Source organism: Kogia breviceps, chromosome 5 (genome assembly GCF_026419965.1).
Source record: "Kogia breviceps isolate mKogBre1 chromosome 5, mKogBre1 haplotype 1, whole genome shotgun sequence".
In the NCBI taxonomy this organism is placed as follows: domain Eukaryota; kingdom Metazoa; phylum Chordata; class Mammalia; order Artiodactyla; family Physeteridae; genus Kogia; species Kogia breviceps.
Genome location: NC_081314.1, coordinates 60,699,350 through 60,722,793, shown reverse-complemented (window position 1 = coordinate 60,722,793; position 23,444 = coordinate 60,699,350). Strand labels below are relative to the sequence as shown.

Here is a 23,444-nt window from a genome sequence, read left to right as displayed (position 1 = left end):
GTATTATGGTTTTCTCCTCAAATTAAAAAACCTTTATATTGCCCCTGTGAATTCATTCTGGCACTCTAGGGTGCCTCAGAGGCCTGTTTGGGAACTGTAGCCCTGTGGCTATATTCATAAGTTCTTTGGAGATCTTGAGATACACGACTCATGTATATTAAGGGCCTGTTACTCTAGAATGTTTTATTATTGAAGATGCTCTTCATTATATACCAGTATCCTGTTCATGAGGACTTATGATAGAAATATCTTTGTGGTGTCAGTAACAGGGACTCATATACAGTCTTTTTTAAAAATTTAAATTACAGTTGTGAATTTTTTAGCAGTTTTAGGTTCTTTTTTATCTTTTTCATTTGCCTCTAGAAACCTGGATTTTCTGTGGTAAAATGCACTGAATATAAAACTTACCATTTTAACCAATCTTAAGTGTAGAATTCAGTGGCATGAAGTACATTCACAGTGTTGTGAATCATCACCATTATCCATTTCTAGAGCTTTTTCATTATCCCAAACAGAAACTCTGTACCCATTAAACAATACCTCCTCATTCCCCTCTTCTCCCAGCACCTGGTAACCTTTATTCTACTACTACTGTCTCTAAGAATTTGCCTATTCTAGGTATTATGTAAATTCGATCACAGAATATTTCTTCTTTTGTGTCTGGCTCTTTCACTTAGTATAATGTTAAGCGTTACAGCATATATCAGAATTTTACTTCTTTAAAAAAAATTCTCCAGCAGTTTTATTGAAATATAATTGACAGAGAACATAGTATTATTGAAATATAATTGACAGAGAACATAGTGTAAATTTAAGGTATGTAACAATGATTTGGCATATGTATCTATTGTGAAATGACTACTACAGTAAGTTAAGTTAACATTTGTCTCCTCACACAATGTTACTCTTCTTTTCCTTGTGATGAGAACTTTTAAGATTTACCCTCTTAGCAGCTTTTAAATGTGGAATATAGTGTTGTTAACTGTAGTCATCATGTTCTATGTTATATCTGCAGAACTTAATTTATCTTATAACTGGAAGCCTTGTACCTTTGACTATCAGTAAAAAAGAATTTTATTTCTTTTTATGGCTGAATAATATTCTATTGTGTATGTATATACCGTAATTTGTTTATCCACTCATTTGTTGATGAACACTTGGGTTGCTTTCTTCTGTTGGTTATTGTGAATATTGTATACAATTCTGTGAATATTGGTATACAAATATCTTGAGTCACTGATTTCAGTTCCTTTTGAGTAGATACGCAGAATTGCTGGATCAAGTGGTAATTCTATGTTTAATATTCTGAGGAGCTCTGTATTGTTTCCTCAGTGGCTGTACCATTTTACATTCTCAATGTACAAGTGTTCTGATTCATCCAGATGCTTTCCAACACTTGTTATTTTCTGTCTTTTTAAACTTTCAACATTATTTTTAATTGTGGCAAGGCACAACAAAAAATTTCCTGTCTTAACCATCTTATGTATTTTTTTCGGTTATGGTAAGTACATTCATGTGGTTGTGCAGTCAGTCTCCAGAACTCTCTTCATCCTGTGAAACTTAAAGACTGTACTCATTGAACAACTCACTAATCCCCCCTCCTCCTCCAGTCCCTTGCATCTGCTTGTTGTTTTTATGAACTTGACTATTCTAGATACCTCATAAATGGCATCATATGGTATTTGTCTTTTTGAGACTGGCTTCTTTCATTTAGCGTAATGTTCCTTGAGGTTAATGTGTTTAATAGTATCAGACTTTCCTTCCTTTCTAAGGTTGACTATTACTCCATTGTATGTATAGACCACAGTTTGTTTATCCATTCATCCATCGATGGACACTTGGGATGCTTCCACCTTTTGGCTGTTGTGAATTATGCTGTTAGGAACATGGATGTGCAGCTATTTCTTCCAGACCCTGCTTTCAGGTTTTTTGGGTATATACCCAGAAGTGGAATTGCAGGGTCATACAGTAATTCAACTTTAATTTTTTGAGGAACTGCCATACTGTTTTCCATAGAAGCTGTACCATTTTACATACTCTCCAGCGGTGCACAAAGGTTCCAATTTTTCCGTCTCCTTGCCAACACATATTTTCTGTGGGTGTGGGCTTTTTAATAATAACCATACTAATGGATGTGAGATGATATCATTGTTTTGATTTGCAGTTCCCTAGTGATCAGTGATGTTGAACATCTTTTCATATGCTTTGGTTTTTTGTACATCTTGTTTGGAGTAATGTCTATTCAAATCCTTTGCTTATTTTAAAATCAGTTTTTTGGTTTTTTTTTTTTTTTCACTGTTGAACTGTAGGAGTTTTTATATAGTATAGATATTAATCTCTTAACAGATATATAACTTGCAGATGTTTTCTTCCGTTCCCTAGGTTGCCTTTTTTTTTGAGGAACAATTTCTCTATTTTATTATTATTTTTTTCTCTAGGTTACCTTTTAACTGGTGATTGTGTGCTTTGATGCACAGATTTGTTTTCTGTTTATTTGGTAATAGTTATCCTAATTGGCATGTGGTGGTATCTCACTGTGGTTTTGACTGGGAATTGCCTAATACCTAGTGATGTTGAGCATCTTTTCATGTGCGTATTGGTCATTTGTATATCGTCTTCGGGAAGGCTTAAGAATTTAACAAGTGTTTTTGTGCAATAGCTTCATTACTACTTCCATTTATTTTTCTGTTACTTGTATTATGCATTAGTGTTAAATTAAAAATTTATTTTTGCATTGTTCTCTTCATTCTTCTATGGACCTCTGTTGTTTTTTTTTGTTTGTTTTGTTTTGTTTTTTTGTGGCCACACCACGCGTCATGTAGGATCTTAGTTCTCCGACCAGGGATGGAACCCATGCCCCCTGAGTTGGAAGCGTGAGTCTTAACCACTGTACTGCCAGGGAAGTCCCCTGAATTAATTTTGAAACAGTGTTTGATAAAATTTTGGGTAAGGTGTATGCTTGGTTGGTGAAGAATTTCTCTATTGTATTAAATCTTGACCTTGCCATTATTCAGATATGAGGTACTGGGCAGATTAGTTTACCTTCTCTGGGTCCATAGCAGGTTGTAGTGTTACATGTGTTGGTTGTAAACCAGTCTTCAAGCAGGGTAGCATCAGCTGAATAGGAATGTGAGAGCAGGAATTGTGAAGAGCAATAGCTGAATAGACTTTGAGGAGAGCTGTGTGGAAAATGGAAAAAGAGCAGGGGGAAATGGAAGCAGTATTAGTTCATTTAGGGAACAAAGTAAATGGAATATCAAACTTTGAGGAGGTTCTATGAATCAGGACTAGAGAGAGCTACATAGAAAAAAAGTAGAAATATATAGAACTTGGGGCCAACTTTGCCTGAGTAGGTGAGGGAAATAAATATGGAGTAGAGTGGGGCTCAAATTAGTCAATCCTTTGGCTCTGGAGAAACCTGAGAGAGAAGGATAGTGGTCTGGGAGTGAAAAGTAAGATGCATAATCCAGAGTAAGATGCCTAATCCAGAGTGAGTATAGCAATTTAAAAGTCTGACTGCTGGGAGTATCTTTGGAAGAAGTTTTGCAACGCAGCCAGGCCAATTTGAGTAATCTAACAAAATTTTTAATTTGCTATAATTGTATTTAATTTATTTCTGAAATTCCCTCACAGTTATCCATTTGAATCAACTTGGAACAAATTGTGTTTAGTGATATTTAGGACGAAAGAGTATCTAGAACTACATATTAGTGGGAAAACTCCCTTTACTCTTGGGTGGTGAAAAATTATTCTGAGATTTCACCATAGGTGAGTCAGGGAGTATATCACAGGTGTTCTGGAGTGCAGCTGGTTTCTCACTCAATCTATTTACTACTTTACTATGTGAAACAACACCGACTAATACAATCTAATGCAAACGTTTTAAAAATATTGCTTCTGATACATACTGATAAAGTTATGCCATATAGGGATATATATACATTAAAAAAAATACTTGATGTGTAGAGATGGTGAAATCTGAAAACGTATGGCTTTAATGAGTCATAGATCTGGCTCTCTTATCAGTTTTGATTTTATATGTACCACGGTGACACTGGGCGAGTGACCCAACTTTCTCTTCACCAGAGCTGCGGTATCTGTAAAATAAAGGAGGAGTTGAACAACATCTTTAGTCAGCATTATATCTGATTCTGTGATCCTTTTTTGGCGTGGGGTGGTTATTAGTTTTCCTGAGCTATCTTAGAAACAAGTATAATACATTATATATAACCTTATTCACTGGAGAGAATAGTTCTGAACAACTCAACGTTCCAAACCTTTTATCAATGGTAGATTTGTATTTTATATGGTGAGGTCAAATCTACAGATTCTCAAAAGTTGTTCCAATTTGTGTCCTAATTTTTAAATGAAGGTTAAAGTATAAAACTTTGTTACTGTTTCTCCTTATTTAGAAGTAATTCCCTCTACTTTATTTTGAGCCTATTTGGATTATGTCACAGAATCCTTAGATAACTGATTTCTGTTAGTTGCCTTCCGAAAGGTATATGAATAAAGGCTTATACATGACTTATTCCACACAGTAACATCATTTTGGGGCCTGGAGATAGAGCTAGAAATACTACTAACAGATGGGAAATAATTTTTTTTTTTCCTAAAACGTTATTGAACTACATGACTGGAAAAGTGTTTGAATCTGAGTACTTCAAAGGGACAAATGATTTTTTTTTTTTTTTTTTTTGCTAGGTAACTCAGTTCGTAGATGCTGAAAGAGGAAAAAAGAATCAGGGATGGGTACTGATCTGGTGACTTTTGGGCTCTGGATTTTGGCATGCACAGAACACACCCTGTTATGAGCATTTCTTAGCAGCTGCATGTTCCAGTCATGGAGTCCTGTTTGGGCTCATTTTGCTTAATTTTAAGGAATTGAGGACTTTCTATCCCCTGCAAAGTGTCAACCCTTTGGACACTCTACTTATTTGCTCCTTTTCTGTAATCTTGAATCCTGTTCTCCCCCCTCCCCCCCATAAAAACCTTAATGCCAGTTATTTTTTAAAAAAAATCTCCCTTCTGCTGGCTTTCTCAGTTTCTACAGAAAATGAATGGTCAAGTACATTTGGCTCTTGGTGACTTGGTATTGTCCTGGAAATAACGTTTTTTGACACTATCTTTTAATTTGATGTGTTCACCCTTGCTAGAAGCAGGTAAGTGACAGAAAAAAAATGGACTTCATGGTTCAGCTTTAACTATGAGTTAAATTGTGCAGTGTTCCATATTCTCAAAGTAGGTAATCAAGGATGATAGAAATACACATATATCTACTTTAACATTAGTTTACATTGGCATTTCCTCAGTTATTTTAAAAGAATTTTAGAGCAGAGGTTGGCATACTGTTTCTGTAAAGAGCCAGGGAGTAAATATTTTAGGTAGCTACTCAGGTCTGCTTGTTGTAGTGGGAAGGCAGCCATAGACAATACCTAAATGAACGGGCATGGTCTGTGTTCCAATAAAATTTTATTTATGATAGACACTGAAATTTGAAGTTCATGTTATTTTTAATATTCTCCCCCACCCCCATTTAAAAGTGTAAAAACTATTCTTAGCTTGTGGATTGTACAAAAGCAGGTTGGATTTGGCCCATTAGCCATAGCTTGCCAACTCCTGCTTTAGAAGAATGATGATAAATTTGTTTCAGTCACTGTCCTGTACTATTTAAGTAATTAATTGTAGAATTTATATAATATAAAAGAGCAAAGTCTAAGCTTTCAAATCTGAGAAACCAGATATCAGCAGATTACCTAACAATCTAATCTTTCAGTGTTCTTATGTATAAAATAGGAATAATACAAGTATTGTAAATCATAGTTCTTTATAATAAACACAACTCACCCTGACTATTGTAAGCAGAACAGGGAATTTTTTTTTTTTTTTTTTGCCGTACGCAGGCTTCTCACTGTTGTGCCCTCTTCCGTTGTGGAGCACAGGCTCCAGACGCGCAGGCTCAGCGGCCATGGCTCACGGGCCCAGCCGCTCTGCGACATGTGGGATCTTCCCGGACCAGGGCACGAACACGTGTCCCCTGCATCGGCAGGCGGACTCTCAACCACTGCGCCACCAGGGAAGCCCAGAACAGGGAATTATTAAAGAATATTGGGGAGTGCTAGAGATATGGACTTTAGTCCAAGCCTCTGGGAACATTTCCCAAAACCATACTGCAGAACTAGGTTTGAGAAAGAAAGCTACTGTTGCTGACCACTATATGCCAGGTACTTAACTTGATTGCAGATGGTACTACTGTTGGCTATGGTGCTTTTTCAGTGACAGGAACTCTATATTGTAACCACTGGAAAATGACTGCCACCACCATCAAAAGTCAAATGTATATCTGTTGCCTTGGGCTTGAGCAAAAATGGAAGTTCTACTCGTTGCTTACTTCCAAATCAAAGTCTCTTGGAGGTTTATGTAATACAGAATAATGTGCTATGTCCTTAGCTGTAAAGTAGGCTGGAAATTTTAACTTCTGTTTTCTACATTAGAGATTATATGAGCAAATTAGAAATTACATTAATATATTAGGCAGTAGATCATAAAATTTGTAGAAATACCCACAAATTAAAGTCAGTTGAAATTTTTAGTAGTGATGAATATGATGGATGTCCACAATAGTAGATACGTAACTGTCCCTATTAGTATATGTACCTCCTTTTTGTACTTAACCATCAAACAACTATAATAAGCTCTCACCTAAGAACTATAATTTATGAAAGGTTTGTTTTCTAAGTTGGTATGTGAATTGGTTTTCTAGAACCTAAAACAGATTCTGCCTTCAAAATAAGAAGGTTATAAATAATTGACTTGTTTCCAGAGTAGTCGGCATAAGGTTGTTTACAAAAGCCAAGTGTCTATTTCACAGAGATAAGTTCCTTCATGATGGAAAGATCCTGAGTTGTTATCAGCTTGCTACCAGGTGGCTCTTTGTCCACAGTGAAATATGGTACTGTTTGGTGTGGAGGTGAGAGGGACTCAGTTGCTGCTCATGGTAGATTGTATTATTCTAAACAATTTGCTTCCCTTTACTGGGCTTCTCTCTGCAGGGTCACTACCTATGGGAGGAGTACTTCCTTCTTTCTATTGACATCAAGCTTGGCCATGGGACTTGACCAAAGTCAATGGAAGATGAGAGGTGATATAGGTCATGTCTAAGAAGAAGCTTTGGAAGCCATTGCATGAATTTATTTTGCTCATTTTCCTCTGCCACAAGAAAAACAGGTGCCAGATAAAGGCTTTTTCTTTTGCCAGGATTCCAGAATGAAGAAGATACCTGTAACCAACCCAAAGTCAACATAACAGAAGTGGGAAATATATTTTTGTTCTAGTTAAACAGTAGTGCTCAAAGTGCTATCTGTTGAGCCCGACCCTTTAAAGGTTAAAACTATTTTAATAATAATACTGAGTTCCTTTTTCATTGTGTTGACAATTGCACTATGGTTCATAAGCTGTGGTGGGGAAAACTGCGGTACCTTAGGAAAAATCAGTGCAGTTGCTTCAAACTGTGCTGTTTGTCACCATATATTTAGAGTAAACAAAAAATATTATACCTGAGAATGTACTTGATGAAGCAATGAAACTTACTAATTTTAAAAAATCTTGATCTTGAGTACGCATCTTTTTACGGGTCTTTTTTACATGAAGCAGGAAGTGTTGATGAAGCACTTCTGCATGATGAAATATGGTGGTTGTCACACGGAAAAGCACTTGTGTGATTATTTGAGTTATGAGCTGAACTAGCCTCTTTATGGAATATAATTTTCACTTGAAACAGTGATTCACTAGGGTTATTTTGACATGAGCATTTGACAGACATTTTGTCAGTTGAAGTAAGTGAGCCTTTACTTCAAGGAAAGCAACAGGCGGTATTTGTTGCCAGTGATAAAATCTGAGGTTTCAAGTGTAAATTAAAATTTTAGAAAATTATCAGGCAGTGTGTGCTTGACAGCTTCCCAATACTTAGGCTTTTTCTGCTGAGCTTGGTAGTGATAGTGAATGCAATTTTTTTTTTTTAATTCGATGTTGTATAATGAAATGCCAACGTTTGGGAGCTATACCAAACTCAGTGGACCAGTGTTTATGATTGACTGATGAATGATGTTGCAAAATTATACATGGACAAAAGATTGATTCATGTTGCCAGACTGATGGATTTTAATGCAGCAGTACGAAAGTTAATTCATAAGATTCTCTGTTTCAATGAACCTTTTAAAAACATTTTTTTAAATTGACATAATGTTGTGTTAGTTTCTTCATTGAACCTTTAAGATACTATTACTTGTTGAGTTTTGATATAGAATCAAAGAATAATATTCATAAATATTCAAAAAAGCCATCAAATATTCCTCCCTTTTCCAACTACACATCTGTGAGTTTGTATTATTTTTCATGTATTTCAACCAAAACAACATATTGCAGCTGACTGGATGCAGAGGCAGATATGGTAATCTGATGTCTTCTGTTAAGGCAGACCTTAAAGAGATTTTAAAAAATACAACACTTCTTAAAACTTTATTGTTTCGTTTTTTTTGAAAATGTAGTTTATTTTAAAATAAAAATTTTATTTGTCTTAACGTGTAGTTGGTTTATTATTTTAAAATTAATAAATACACATTTTAAAGATTGTTTAATTTCTAATGTAGTAAATATTGTTAAAGCTCATGTAAACAGAAGTTCGAAAGCCTCATTTTTTTAAATTAATTTTTATTGGAGTATGGTTGCTTTACAGTGTTGTTAGTCTCCACTGTACAACAAAATGAATCAGGCATACACATACAGTCCCTGTGCTATACAATGTGTTCCCATCAATTGTCTATTTTGTACATAGTATCAATAATGTATATGTGTCAATCCCAGTCTCCCAATTCCTCCTACCCTACCCCTTTCCCCCTTGGTATCCATACATTTGTTCTCTACGTCTGTGTCTCCATTTCTGCTTTGCATGTAAGATCACCTATACCATTTTTCTAGATTCCACATATATGCAGTATTATACGATATTTGCTTTTCTCTTTCTGACTTATTTCACTCTGTATGACAGATAGCCTCGATTTTTAAGAGTATAAAGAGGTTATCAGCCCCACATATTTAAGAACCACTGTTGTAAACTATTAAGGGTTTTAGGAGCGTTTGTTACTACATCATAACCTAGTGAAAGGTGGTACATTGGTGGGGTAGCTAAGTCAACCTTTTTGTGAAGTGCAAGTTGGTACAATTTCTTGAGCCTCTTTTATGATGGTGGCTTTTTTTTTTGTGAGGCCATTGATTAGGCATTGACGTTGCTGGTGAAAGTTGTTGACTGACTTGCAAGGAATGGATTATCTTGCCTCATGATTCCACATGTTTATGGAAGTTTCCACCATAGCTGGGACTTTTGGTGAGCCTTTGCATGGGACAGAAATATTTTCACACTTTGTTAATTCTGAGAGGTCCATATATGTATCTCTTCCTTAAATCGTTGTCCATACCTGTGTCTTTTGAGGACCTGAGCTTGGTAGTGATAGTAGTGAATGCAATTCACTACTAGCAACATGATTGCTCCCCTTTTAAGAATGGATATGAACCTCACTCTGTTTCCCTTTATTGACAGTGCGGATCATGAGGTGTACTGCCCAGTGGGAGGATTTCTCTTTCTAACTTTCCTTAACAGTTACTCCAGATGGAGCAGTAGGATAGAAAGAATCAATTTCTGGGTGATACCAGCATGTTGTGCAGAGTCATGTAATCCAGGGTCATATATTTTCTCTCTCAGCTAGCTAGTCTTGGAGGATCCTCCATGTCATGATAGGCCTTGTGTGAGGAGGAAGGTGCAGTGCATCAGGAATGGGCACACCGAAAATGTGAGCTATCTGCTCGTGCTTCACAACCAGCCTGAATCCTGCTCTACATCTATCATAACCGCTTGATGATGGAGTATTTCTGTTACATCAGCTTTGACTTGGTAGATCAGATGATGACAGTTCCCGACGGGCAACTCAACTTTTATAGTTACCTGTGGCCATGTGTTCATTCTCTACCAGTACAAAAGGTACAAGAATTATTTTCAAAAGAGAGTCTTAGTTTGATAAAGAAAGTATGACTTTGCCCTAAGAACTCTTAGGGGTCTTTGCTGTGATTTTCCTAGAGGGATTTGCCAGTAGTTCCTTATGACCCTTGGAACACCATTGCAGTCAGAGGGTCATTATGGTCAAGTGACAGAGCTACTTGAACTGCAACCCGGATTGGCTGGGACATTTTCTCTTCCTCTGGGATAAACTTAAAACTGCTGGATTTCAGGTCATTCAGTAAATAGAGCAGCACACACAAATTGGTATATGTTGTTTTCAATATCCAAAGCGGGCCCAGCAAGCTTTCTGCTTCTTTCTTTGTTACAGGAGGTACAAGGTAATGACTTGCTTTTTATTTTGAGGGAATATCCAGAGTTGCCACTCTCCACTGGCTCCTAGAACTTCATAGTGGTGGCAGGACACCGTATTTTCTTGGGACTTATTTTCTGCCTTCTGGCATACCTGTCTTTTTAAGGCATATAGGAGTATCGCTATTTCTTCCTCACAAGGTCCTGTTGGCTTCAGTTTATCAGTGTAGTGGACCAGTGTGATGCTGAATGGTGTCATTAGATAACTAAGGTCATATGAAAGTAGAAACTTGACTTAACCTGGGCAATATAGTGAATATGTACTGCTGTCCAAGTGAAGTGAAAGCAAATTGTAGAGACAGAGATACCATTTGCCAGAAGTGTAGCTTTATACCAGGTACTGCACTAAAGAGATCAAATTTGGATTACCAACTTTGCTTCTAGTCATTGAGCTTAAAATACTGTTCTTCTCTAAGAACATTTGTGTGTTCTGCATTAGCCAAACAGTTGTACTAAGTGAATATCTGCTAGGGATTCCAACCCTTGTTGCTTTTGATTCTTGGATAATTCCCCCAGGAATGCAGTTTTTGATTGGTGGGAGAGCTCCAGGGGTCTCTCTCTGACTTTTCCTGTTATGATACTACCCCACTACTCCACCTGTCCTGGCGTAAGTGTGGGCTTTTGTCAGTTGGTAGTCAGCTGAGACTACCCTTTTCAGCTGTATGTTCAATACCTGGAGAAATAAGCATAAGATGGGAGGATTGATCCACTCTCTGATAAATGGACTTGGGCCAAAACTTCATATATTATTTAGCTACTGTAATCCTTCATTCTGTCACGTATGTCACGATGGTGCTATCTGGGTGCTCAGGATTAGTTTAAGAGTTAGATTTTATAGTCCCGTAAAGGTTGGGGTATTTCTCTTTCCCAAGTGTATGGCTACTCTGATAAGTGGCTGTTGATCTTTTGTGGAAAGCCAAGAGAAAAATCACAGTGCTCGTGATGCAGTCACAGAGCCTTTTTTTTTTTTTTTAAACCCCACATTTGTTTATTTATTTTTTTGGCTGTGTTGGGTCTTCGTTTCTATGTGAGGGCTTTCTCTAGTTGTGGCAAGCAGGGGCCACTCTTCATCGAGGTGCGCGGGCCTCTCACCATCGCGGCCTCTCTTGTTGCGGAGCACCGGCTCCAGACGCGCAGGCTCAGTAGTTGTGGCTCGTGGGCCTAGTTGCTCTGCGGCATGTGGGATCTTCCCAGACCAGGGCTGGAACCTGTGTCACCTGCATTAGCGGGCAGAATCTCAACCACTGTGCCACCAGGGAAGGGCCATAGAGCCTTTTTTGAAGGGTACTTTGCCTTACCCTTATTCGAGAGGCTCTGGGTCTGGGAACTTTTGAGTGGCTGTGGCTTATGCTCCCTTGGTCAGGCCTAACTGTATGCTGTATCTAGAGTTGTTTGTATAGATTAGGGATCAGCAAACCTTTTCTGTAGGGGGCCACGTACTAAGTTATCTTAGGCTTTGTATGCTGGACAGTCTGAAAAAACTAACACAGCTATTGTAGTGCTAAAGTAGCCATAGATCATACATAAGTAAATGGATGTGTCTATGTTCCCAGAAAACTTTACTTACAAAAGCATTGTGGGTTAGATTTGGACTGTAGCTTGTAGTTTCTGTACCTCTGGTACAAATGATACAAGATTATGGTGGGATTTCCTAATATCATGGTCTTAGGGACTGTCCAAGATTTTTGCAGATAAATCAGTTTGATAACCATTACGTTCCTGTTTCTTTAACATTGCTTGATGTTATAATTAGGTAGTTAACAAAATCAGACTATGCATTTTGGTCTTGCAAGATCTAAGAGCAGGGGTTGGCAAACTATGGTCTGCAGGTCAAATGTGGCCTACACTTGTTTTTGTATGAGCCACAGCTAAAAATGTTTTTCACATTTTAAAGTAATTGGGAAAAAATCAAAAGAGTGATATTGTTTCATGACAAGTGAAAATTATATGAAATTCAAAATTTCATATATAAGGATTTATTGGAATACAGCCACATTAATTTATGTATAGTTTATGGCTGCTCTCACTTCACAACAGCAGTTTGGTAGTTGTGACAGAGACGTTCCACGACCTTAAAAAAATGACTCTTTGGCCCTTTATTGAAAACATTTGCTGATTGCTGCTCTAGAGTTTGGAGAAGAATTCTTTTATGTCGTACTTGGTAATAACTGCCTTGTTTTTTGTCAGTGCTTTGAGTCAAGAATTTACACTGTGAATATGTCACTTTCTTTTTTTTTGAACTCACTCCAACGCTATTAGAAGCAGTAGTCCTACTTTGTTTTCCTTGTATGTCTACCTCATTCCCTTCATAGTTTTGTACTACTGCTTCCACTTAGTCTCCTAAGCCTTCTTCATTACAGACCATAGTTGATAATTTAATTTTGTCATAGCCTGAATGAACTATCAGAGACAGTCTTACATAGTTGTGTGTACACTGCATTCAGACTCAACCAGATTAGATAACATTCTCAGATTCCCACTACCTTGAAGGTTTGCTTATATACCTACCTCACAGTGATTGTAGGAATTTAATGCTATAAATAATATTAGGCAATATTTTATTGAATTTTTACCATGTACAAGGTTATCCGTGAGTAGTAAAGTGCTTAATTAACTGCATGCTGTGTAAGCATTCAACAAAGGTTAGGTGGTATATATATTTTTAAAATATTTATTTATTTTGGCTGTGTTGGGCCTTAGTTGCGGCACATGGGATCTTCATTGCTGCATGTGAGCTCTTAGTTTTGGCATGCATCCGCATGCGGGATCTAGTTCCCCGACCAGGGATTGAACCTGGGTTCTCTGCATTGGGAGTGCAGAGTCTTACCCACTGGACCACCAGGGAAGTCCTGAGCTGATATTTATTTTTAATTAGAAATAAATTACCCCCCCTCCATACTTCATGTATTATAAAAAAACTTCATTAACCTTTAAAATATTTTTAAAAATCACATTAAGTTGTAGTGATTGACGTAACTTAATTTCTTGGCTTATAATATTGCTCCTTAAAAAAAAAACTTGTAGATATATACAATCAGTTCTCATTATTCACAGTAGTTAAGTTTATAAAGTTGCTGTGAACACTGAATTAGCAAATATTGAACTGTTGCTTCCTAAGGGAAATACAGAGTTAGGTTCCTGTGAGCCTCTGGTCACAACAGTTTTGTCAGTGGATCAATAATAACTTTGTTTTGTGTGTTTCTGTTTAAGAGACACCTTATTGAATATCTATTGTTGATTCATTAGCATTCACTCATGGCCAACAGCACTATAACTCCTGCATGAATGAAGCCTGTCTACCACATGTTTTCTCCATAAGGCACATCAGGCTGCCTTGTGCTTAGGAACACTAGACAGCTTTTCAGCACTATGCTGGGGATATTTTAAATAGCAAAATCACCAACAAAACACCAAAATACAAAAATGTGGCACTAAATGGGCCACACAGAGGACATTTGTTTACAGAATGAGAGCTGAAACAATAAGGCAGAGCGTTGGGCATGTGCACTATAGGCAACTCAAATTTTTTGCTCTTCTATACATGTCTGAAGATTGCAGAAGTGTTACAAGTATTAATTTGGGGGTTGTATATAACTTTTAGCAAGTAGGCATATCTCACAAATATTAAATCAGTGAATAATGAGGATTGACTGTATCTCCCCAGATGCCACAATTTATAATTTATCTTTTAATTTTGGGTTTTTATCATTTGCTTTTGAACCTTATTTATTTTTTATTTATTTATTTTTGGCTGTGTTGGGTCTTCCTTTCTGTGCGAGGGCTTTCTCTAGTTGTGGCAAGCGGGGGGCCACTCTTCATCGTGGTGCCCGAGCCTCTCACTATCGCGGCCTCTCTTGTTGCGGAGCACAGGCTCTGGACGCACAGGCTCAGCGGCCATGGCCCATGGGCCCAGCTGCTCTGCGGCATGTAGGATCCTCCTGGACCGGGGCACGAACCCGTGTCCCCTGCATCGGCAGGCGGACTCTCAACCACTGTGCCACCAGGGAAGCCCATGGGGACCACTCTTCATCGCGGTGCGTGGCCTCTCATTGCAGAGTACAGGCTTCAGACGCGCAGGCTCAGCAGTTGTGGCTCACGGGCCTAGTTGCTCCATGGCATGTGGGATCTTCCCAGACCAGGGCTCGAACCCGTGTCCCCTGCATTGGCAGGCAGATTCTCAACCGCTGTGCCACCAGGGAAACCCATGAACCTTATTTATTTTTTAATTGTGGTAAAATACACATAACGTGATAGTTTGATTGCACTTGAAGGTACTTAACTAATCTCCACGCTTTTCATTTTTATACCCATTGAACAACAGCTTCCCATTTCCCCTTCTCCCCAGCCTCTGGCAGCCACCCTTCTACTTTCTGTTTCTATGTGTTTGATTACACTAGATACCTTTTCTAAGTGGCACTATATGATATTTGTCTTTTTGTGACTGGCTTCTTTCACTTCGCATAATGTCTTCAAGGACCATCCATGTTGTAGTATGTGTCAGAATTTTCTTCCTTTTTAAGGCTGAATAATATTCCGTTGTATGTATGTAGAACACATTTTGATTACCCATTCATTCGTCAGCACATACTTTGATTGCTTCCATCTTTGACTGTTGTGAATAATGCTGCTGTGAACATGGGTGTGCATATATCTCTTTAAGATCCTGCTTTTTAAAACGAGTTTATCTTTGATATGTCATGCATATGTATGAAAATGAGGAACCAACTAAACAGAACAGATGTATGTTATCAAGTGACAGGTAAAAGTTCTCAGTTTGACCTCATTCTATTCACTAGAGACAGCTGAAGAGTTTGGTGTGTATTCTTTCAAATGTGTTTTTGGGCACAGTTAAGGACTATTTTATACATATATATATAAGTATATACATTGATATATGTATTTTCTATATGTATATATAATTGAGAAAAATATTTACTATGTCTCATTTACATACAGTTTAGTAGCAGTTGGGATGATAATGCATACTCTTCTGTTGACTGGATAACCTAATATTTTTAGAGTGAAGATTGCAGTTTGAAACTACTTAGTTCTGTGCCTCCTTTTTTCCTGTAAGATGATTTTAGAAATCGAAAGAGAATTACTAATTGTTTAACTGTTTTTTTACTATGTAACATTTATGAGGAGGAAGAATCAGTACTGTCTTATTAAACGTTTGCTGTTAAAAGAGAATCTCCCACTGTCAGTGATATGCACATCCTCTTTTATTTTCTTATTCATTTGTTATTTCTGGATCATACTCAGCTGCCACTGTTTCTTCCATCTCATGTTGTGTTTTATTGGATTCCTTTTTTGCTTTGGTGCTGTATCTTGATTTTTTTTCATAAGTAAAATTTAAGTTCTTGAATGTCTGAAAATGTCTTTATTTTGACTCTTGATGGAGAATCTGACTTGTGAGAGCAGTGCTTTCCAACTTTTTTCATACCATAATATATATATAGAAAATGATAATATTTGTATGGTGAGTGAAATTGTTTGCAGCAGAGAGGCCTCTGGCTGTGCAGGTTACCTGGTAACCCATTTATTTGTAACACACATGTTGGTACAGGTCTATAGGAATCTGGTTTTAAAATATCTTTCCCTTAGAATTTGGAGGATACTGCTCTGTTATCTTCTAGCATCCTTTATTTTTGATGAGAAGATGAATGTTAGAGTGACTCTAGTTTCTGGACGCTTTCTTAGCATTCTGAAATTTTTCCAGCATGATCCTGGATATGGGTCTTTTTTCTTTTTCTTTCTTTTTTTCTTTACACTTATTTTTGTTGCGTTGTATGTCTTTTCAGTTTGATGACCAAATCTTTCTTTAGCTCATGGAAAGTTTAATATGTCCCCCTTTTTGGATTAATTTCCCTCCACTTTTAGATGTCTTATGTAAGTGGATGTTGGGCCCCTTAGATCTCTTTTTTAAAAATATATTTATTTAGTTATTGGCTGCGTTGGGTGTTTGTTGCTGCGTGTGGACTCTCTCTAGTTGCAGTGAGCAAGGGCTACTCTTCGTTGTGATGCGCGGGCTTCTCATTGTGGTGGCTTCTCTTGTTGCAGAGCATGGAGGGCTCTAGGCACACGGGCTTCAGTAGTTGTGGCACGCGGGCTCAGGAGTTGTGGCTCGCGGGCTCTAGAGCGCAGGCTCAGTAGTTGTGGCGCATGGGCTTAGTTGCTCCGAGGCACGTGGGATCTTCCTGGACCAGGGCTCGAACCTGTCCCCTGCATTGGCAGGCAGATTCTTAACCACTGCACCACCAGGAAGTCCCACCGGGCCCCTTAGATCTTAATTCACATTTTCTTTTTTCTTACAGTTTCCATCTTTGTGTGTGTGTGTGTGTGTGTGTGTGTGTGTGTGTGTGTGTGTCTGTGTCTGTCTGTCTGTCTGTCTGTCTGTCTCTGTGTGTCTGTATCTGTGTCTTCGTTTACTTTGAAAATAAGGTAAATTTCCCTTCCCTTTAAGGGAAAATCACTTTAGCCTTATAGTGTCGGTAAATAATTTGGTGTTTAGTCAAGCCTGTCCGTGTGTACCCTGCCCCCTGCATTTTTGTTCTCTCTGTTCATCTTGTTCCTCTTTTATGCTGTTAGGTTTCCCCAAGTGTTTGATGGATCATGGTTAATATTGGCAGTTGAATTGTGTCTGCCTCAGTGTGTAGTTCTTTCTCTACCAGGCCTCTATCTTGAATGGTAGTTTTGGTATGATGGATTCTTAGATATGGACCAGCAGACCAGACCTCCTAGGGAGGGTGGTGGGTGAGGAGTGGGTGAGGCAGTGCCCTTCTCAACCTGGATAATTGTGGTGTCCTTAAGTACTGCAGGGGGGTAGTACTTTGATAGATGTCACTCAAATGGTGTTGAGATTGCTCCCTCTCCCCTTTTATTTTCCTTGCTTTTTCCCCCCCTCCCTTTTTATTTCTCTCTTTGTGTTAGAAGTTGATGTTCCCTCCATCTTTCTGCTCTCCTTTTCTCTCAGGTCTGGCTGCTCTCACAGGAACCCTAATCCAGGCAGAAATTCCTGCTTTATAGAGATCAGCTCCCTGGCTTTATCTTAAAGGCAGAAGCTGCCATCACCTGTATCTCTGTTCATAAAGTGAGGGGGGAAAGGGGATTGTGAGTCCAGAGTAAGGTAATGTGGCGCCCTGATGAAGTGCCCTAATTGTATCCTCCTCTTTGTGGAGGTTAACTCTGTTGTGATTTATTTGATTATAACCTGAATTTCTCTAGCGTGTCCTGGAAAAGACTTTGGTGTCTTACATGTGGTTTCATCCTTTTTTTCCTCTTTTAATCCAGTCTTTCTACTTTCTATCCCCCCAGAATTCTTTAAAATTTATGATTATCGAGTGACATCTTTTCTTGTTCTATAACAGTGCTATCATTTCATTTTAATTTAAATCTTTTTCCTGCCATTTCAGTGGGTCCTTGGGATGGAGGAAAGAGATGGATATGTTTATTCAGTCCACTGCCTTGTACTGTAATTGACTAATTTATGACTGAGTTTTAAAAGGTAGATAAGTTCTTAAACACACCTCTCTCTTACTGTGCGTGACTACTTTTGTGCCTTAGAAGATTTACTAAATCATCTTTTTCCCCCAGTCATAAAGGACATTTTAATTTTCAGTCTAAGTCATAATGTTCATTGCTGTTCTTTGGGCATATGGCCTCTTGTAGAAGAAAACATGCATAACCATAGTGATATTGCTGGCCATCACCTTCTGAATGCTTGTGTGTGTGTGTGTGTATGTATGTATATAAGGTTATACATGTGAGTGAAGTCATCATCTTTTTTAAAGAAACTATAAATTGGAGAATATCCAGTTACTCATGAAAATGGTCAGAAAACTGATAAAATTATATTGTTACCTCTAGTGAAGCATAGCAAAGCAGGGAAATATTTTTGAAAATGATTTAGTAAAAGTCTAGGGGAAGAGAGTAAAAGAACAACTAGAACATTTTTATTCTTTGCCATCTCGTATGGATGTGCAGTGTAGTTTAGCATACACTTTGCTGGAGGGGGAAAATATGGTACTTGGGTCCCAAATACTACCTTTTCACTTAACACCTTGTAACCCTCCCCCACCCTCCCCTTTTTTTGGTAGTGTCTAGGATATTGGGTGACGGATTTTACTGCCCAAATGTTTTTAAACATCAGGCTTTTGATGAAAAATTGAGAAGATGTGTCAGTGCATACAGCTGTAATAAAGACAATGCTATGTCCATGGCTTTCAGAATTTTTTGGTCTGTGGTCCACAGTAAGACATACATTTACATTGCTGCCTTGTATGTGCATGTAACATTGGAATTAGCGTTTCATGAATCAGTATTTACCCTTGATGTGATGTACTCATATTGTCTATTTCATTAATGAAAAGAGTATGACCCATTAACTTTATTTCATGATCTACTAATGGTTGTGACCTGCAGTTTGATAAACCCCTGATTTAGATCCTGGTCTGTAGGAATAGTGAGAGGATGGAGGGATTTGGATTCAGGTAAACCTAGGGGGTTCTAGCTTAATGGTTTTGGGTAATTTCCTTCTTTGAATCCGTTTTTGCAACTGTAAATGGGAATAATAGTATCTTGTTACGTTGATTGTGAGAATTAGAAATAAATGCACGGTGCCTAGCACTGCTAGGAATGATGTAGATAGTTAATAATTGGAAGGTTTATTATTATCTTTGTTATTTTTATTGCATACCATCTGTCTTATTAAGTAGGCACTGAGATTCAAACGTTCTTGCTTTTAGGGAGATAGATAACATTTTATTGATATAGAGACCTAATTGCCCTACAGGGTGAGAAGGATGTTACTAGGGCTTCCCTGGTGGCAAAGTGGTTTTAATAATCCGCCTGCCAATGCAGGGGACACGGGTTCAAGCCCTGGTCTGGGGGGATCCCATGTACCGTGAAATGACTAAGCTGGTGTGCCACAACTACTGAGCCTGTGCTCTGGAGCCCGTGAACCACAACTACTGAACCCACATGCCACAACTACTGAAGCCTGCACGCCTAGAGCCTGTGCTCCACAACAAGAGAAGCCACCGCAGTGAGAAGCCTGTGCACCACAACAAAGAATAGCCCCTGCTCGCCACAACTAGAGAAAGCCTGCACGCAGCAATGAGGACCCAATGCAGCCATAAATATAAATAAATAAATAAATAAATAAATAAATAAATAATAAAAATAAACCTTAAAAAAAAAGAGATAGTAAACTAAAGGAGGAAGTCAATGTTGGGAAGTTACAGGCATGCCTCCCCACCCACCATCCCCCCTTTTCCCCCAAGGAACAGGGTCTCTCAAATTAGTTTCAGGTAAATGGGGTTTTTTACTTCAAGGACACATAAGGGAGGTAAGAAAAAACAGTCGTTTTAAAGCTGCAAAGGCAGGCATTTCAGAGACTTGGAGTGCTGTTTTTTTTGTTTTTTTTTTATGCGGTACACGGGCCTCTCCCGTTGTGGAGCACAGGCTCCGGACACACAGGCTTAGCGGCCATGTCTCATGGGCCTAGCCGCTCCGCGGCATGTGGGATCTTCCCAGACCGGGGGACGAACCCGTGTACCCTGCATCGGCAGGCAGACTCTCAACCACTGCACCACCAGGGAAGCCCTTTAGTGCTGTTTTGACCATAATGGATTGTTTTCATTTTCTGACTTCATGGATAATTGGCATATCTTCTGGAATATAACAGTCTTAGAGACTGAAATCTCATGTTTCCCTACAGTAGCAGCAACCCTGGTCCTCCAAATCCAGTATTCTACTATTATGACTCAGTTTTGCCTCCCACTAGATCAGCTTGTCCTCTACTTTTCTTTATGATTTCTGCTGTGGTGACTTCTGACCTTTGTCACACTCTTGTTTTTTTTTTTTTTTTTTTTTTTTTTTTGGTGGTACGCGGGCCTCTCACTGCTGTGGCCTCTCCCGTTGCGGAGCACAGGCTCCGGACATGCAGGCCCAGCGGCCATGGCTCACGGGCCCAGCCGCTCCGCGTTATGTGGGATCTTCCCGGACCGGGGCACGAACCCGTGTCCCCTGCATCGGCAGGCGGACTCCCAACCACTGCGCCACCAGGGAAGCCCACACTCTTGGTTTTTTGACTGCTGGTTTTTTTTTTTTTTTTGGTTGTAAGCAACAGAAATAGATTTTAGATCATTGAAGCAAAAAAGAGGAAAGATACGTGGTAGTTGAATGAAGCAAAGAAAAACTGAAGAGCAAGAGGTCTAGGTCATAGGAATCAATGAGCTGGCTTGGCAGTAATTAGTGATCTGCGATTATTTTCTATGTAGTTTTTCTCTCTTCACATTCAGAGATCTAGGAGAGAATCTGATTTACCTAGCTTGAGTTGTTTCCATTCTTTGGCCAGGGGAGGAGAAGACATGCTGAATGAAAATCCAACCAAGACTCCGTGTAGTAGAAGCTGCATTGTGTATTAAAAGCAAAATTGGACTGTTGTTCCAGAAGGAGACTGGACATTGGCAGTCAAAAACAACAGATGTCCAATACAGTGTTACTGTGTGTGTGTGTTTGTGGAGGGGTGTGTGTGTGTGTGTGTGTGTGTGTGTGTGTGTGTGTATATTATTCAGCCTCCAGTGAGACGATGTGTCTGGTTCTTAATCATTATCCTGTATAGAGTATGTTTACCAGGCATGCTGTGTGGTTTGAAAAAATGAACAGAACTTTGGGAAAGTAGGTGATTCGGCCTTAGGGCATATATTTTGAAACTAAGAGGAGAGAGAGAATAAGCAAGATAATGTCATCCCCAGGATTGCAGATTCACTTATTTTAAGCTGTCAAAGTATATCATATTTACTGTTTAGAAAGTTTACTCTGGAGGCCCTGTAAAGGTTGGAGTGAGGGCAAAGGGCTGTTTAAACAGAGGTAGCATGACCAGTGAGAAAGCTGTCTGGTTAGTTGAAATGCACATTTATAAGGCCCTCTGTGGTCTGATTTAATTTTCCACCATTTATCCCTTGCTTACCACTGTCTAGCCATACTTTTGCTCAAATGAAACTTGTTCTCACCTCAGAGCCTGTACACTTTATTGGAATTCTCCCACCTTTGGTTAGCACTTGCTTGGATTCAGCTTGTATTTCCCTTCCTCCTCTCCTGGCTATAGTCTCTAATCTCGACACCTCTTATGGCATTTCACTATTAGATTATTCTGTTTTATTTATTTCATTACAGTTATTACATTCTGGTACTTTCTTTTTTTTAACCTGTTCAGCTAATAGTGGCAGTTAGTCAAGGTTTGATTGCTAAAGAAGACTCAAGGGACCTGAAATGATGGTGCTGATCTGTGGTTTATTGCTGAAAAAGGATGTAGTAGAGCAACTGCATTGGAGTAAAGTTACGCATCACTACCACAGCTTGCCTCACAGTAATGGACCTGAAGAGGCTGAGCGTGAACTGCAAGTGTCCTGCCTCTGTAGGATCATACCGGACATGCTTTCTCTCTCAGCTCAGGATCACTGAGGTGTGCATGAAATACCCTGCAACCAGGGAGCCCACAATGGAGTCTTAGCTGGGACTTCTTATGTCCTGCTGGCAACAAAGGCATGTCTGTTCTATGTAATCAGCCCCAATGGCAGGGCTCTCTGGAGGTCTCACCAAAACCAGGTGTAAACCATCAGTCTCACTGTTAACAATAAACATTGCTGACCAGCTGGAACAAACAGTCCAAAGTTCATTGGACCCATAGTTTCAAGTCAGCACTATTAATCAGTATGTTTTACGCTTTGACCAGGCATGGGTGTCATGTGAGAGACTTATTTGAAGAGTATACGCAGGCCAATTGCAAGCCTGCTGGAATTAACCTGCAGAATGCTTTTTGTTTATATGTTTACTTATCTTTCTCTTCCACTAGAATATAAAGGCCAGTAGAGCAAGAATCTGTGTTGGAAGATGTCAGTGATTTCCTTAAAGTGTTTAAGATTTGACAGTGGAGATTCAGAATGACCAAAAGTATCTTTTCCATTTATTTATTTATTTTTTTTCCTTAAACTTTTAAGTTTGGGACCTTAGTGTTTTGGCAAGGACCAGGCACTTTATGCAGTGTTGAGGTCAGGAAGCAATGAGTGATAAGGAATGGGTATAAAAGTGAGTGTGATTGTCTTCCCCTTCTGTTATTCTTCATCTTGCCCTAACCACGCCCTTAGGGGTCTTCATGTCTAGGCAAGTAAGGTAGTTTGCCTTTTTTTGTTTGTTGCTATGTGTCTTAGAGAGTTAGATACAAAAAATTTGAACTGTCTCCTATAAAAAGAATTACAGTATATTTACAGGCAGGGGAGGCAATAATAAATAGGTGCCCTTTTTTTTTTTTTTTGGAATGCCTTTTATTCACCAAACATTGTACTAAGGTTTGTTGTTTGATTTTTTAAAAAACATTCATTATCTCTAATCTTTATGAGAATACTACAACGTGGGTAGTCATATCCCTATTTTATAAGGCTCAAAGGTTAAGTACTGTGCTCAAGGCTGTTCTTAGTAATTACTTGGCAGAGATAGATTTGGACCTAGATCATTGGGGCTCCAAAACCAGAGTTCTTCTCATTGTGTGATGTAGTAGGAAGTAGAAGATAGCAAGAACCTTATAGTGAATGCTCACTACCATAACCTTTCAACATATGCTGGGAATATAGATTTAAAAAAATTCAAAGTTCTGCCCCTTACAGCTTGCTGATTCCATATTAAACATAATTTCCGGGGGCTCTATCATGTGTTTCTGTTTCCTTTTATACTTATGTATTTAGAACTCTTATCTATCTTATTTGGATTCATGTCAAATAGATATGTTGAGGTTGGACATCCCTGATTTGCTAAGTTCTCTTTATCATATTCTCTGAAACATAGTTTCCCATTGCTATTGTATCACTGACCTCGCAATAAGCTACAGTAATTTGATTTCCCAGTACATCTAAATCCAAAATATTGTGGCCTTTTCTTTTAAAAACATTTCTAGATAGTCTTTCTCTGAGAAGTGATGAATAATTGTTTTAATCTAGACTCTGATAATCTCTTTATGGGTTCCTAT

The 23,444-nt window shown here is 38.6% G+C and overlaps 1 protein-coding gene and 1 non-coding gene across 7 annotated transcripts in view; one reads left to right on the top strand and one right to left on the bottom strand.

The window, feature by feature from the left end:
* TBL1XR1 (TBL1X/Y related 1) overlaps positions 1-23,444 on the top strand; it is a 179,917-nt gene that overhangs the window by 30,867 nt on the left and 125,606 nt on the right. The window lies entirely within an intron of this gene.
* TRNAG-CCC (transfer RNA glycine (anticodon CCC)) lies at positions 13,193-13,265 on the bottom strand. The gene has a single exon. It is a non-coding gene; the product is annotated as a tRNA-Gly (tRNA).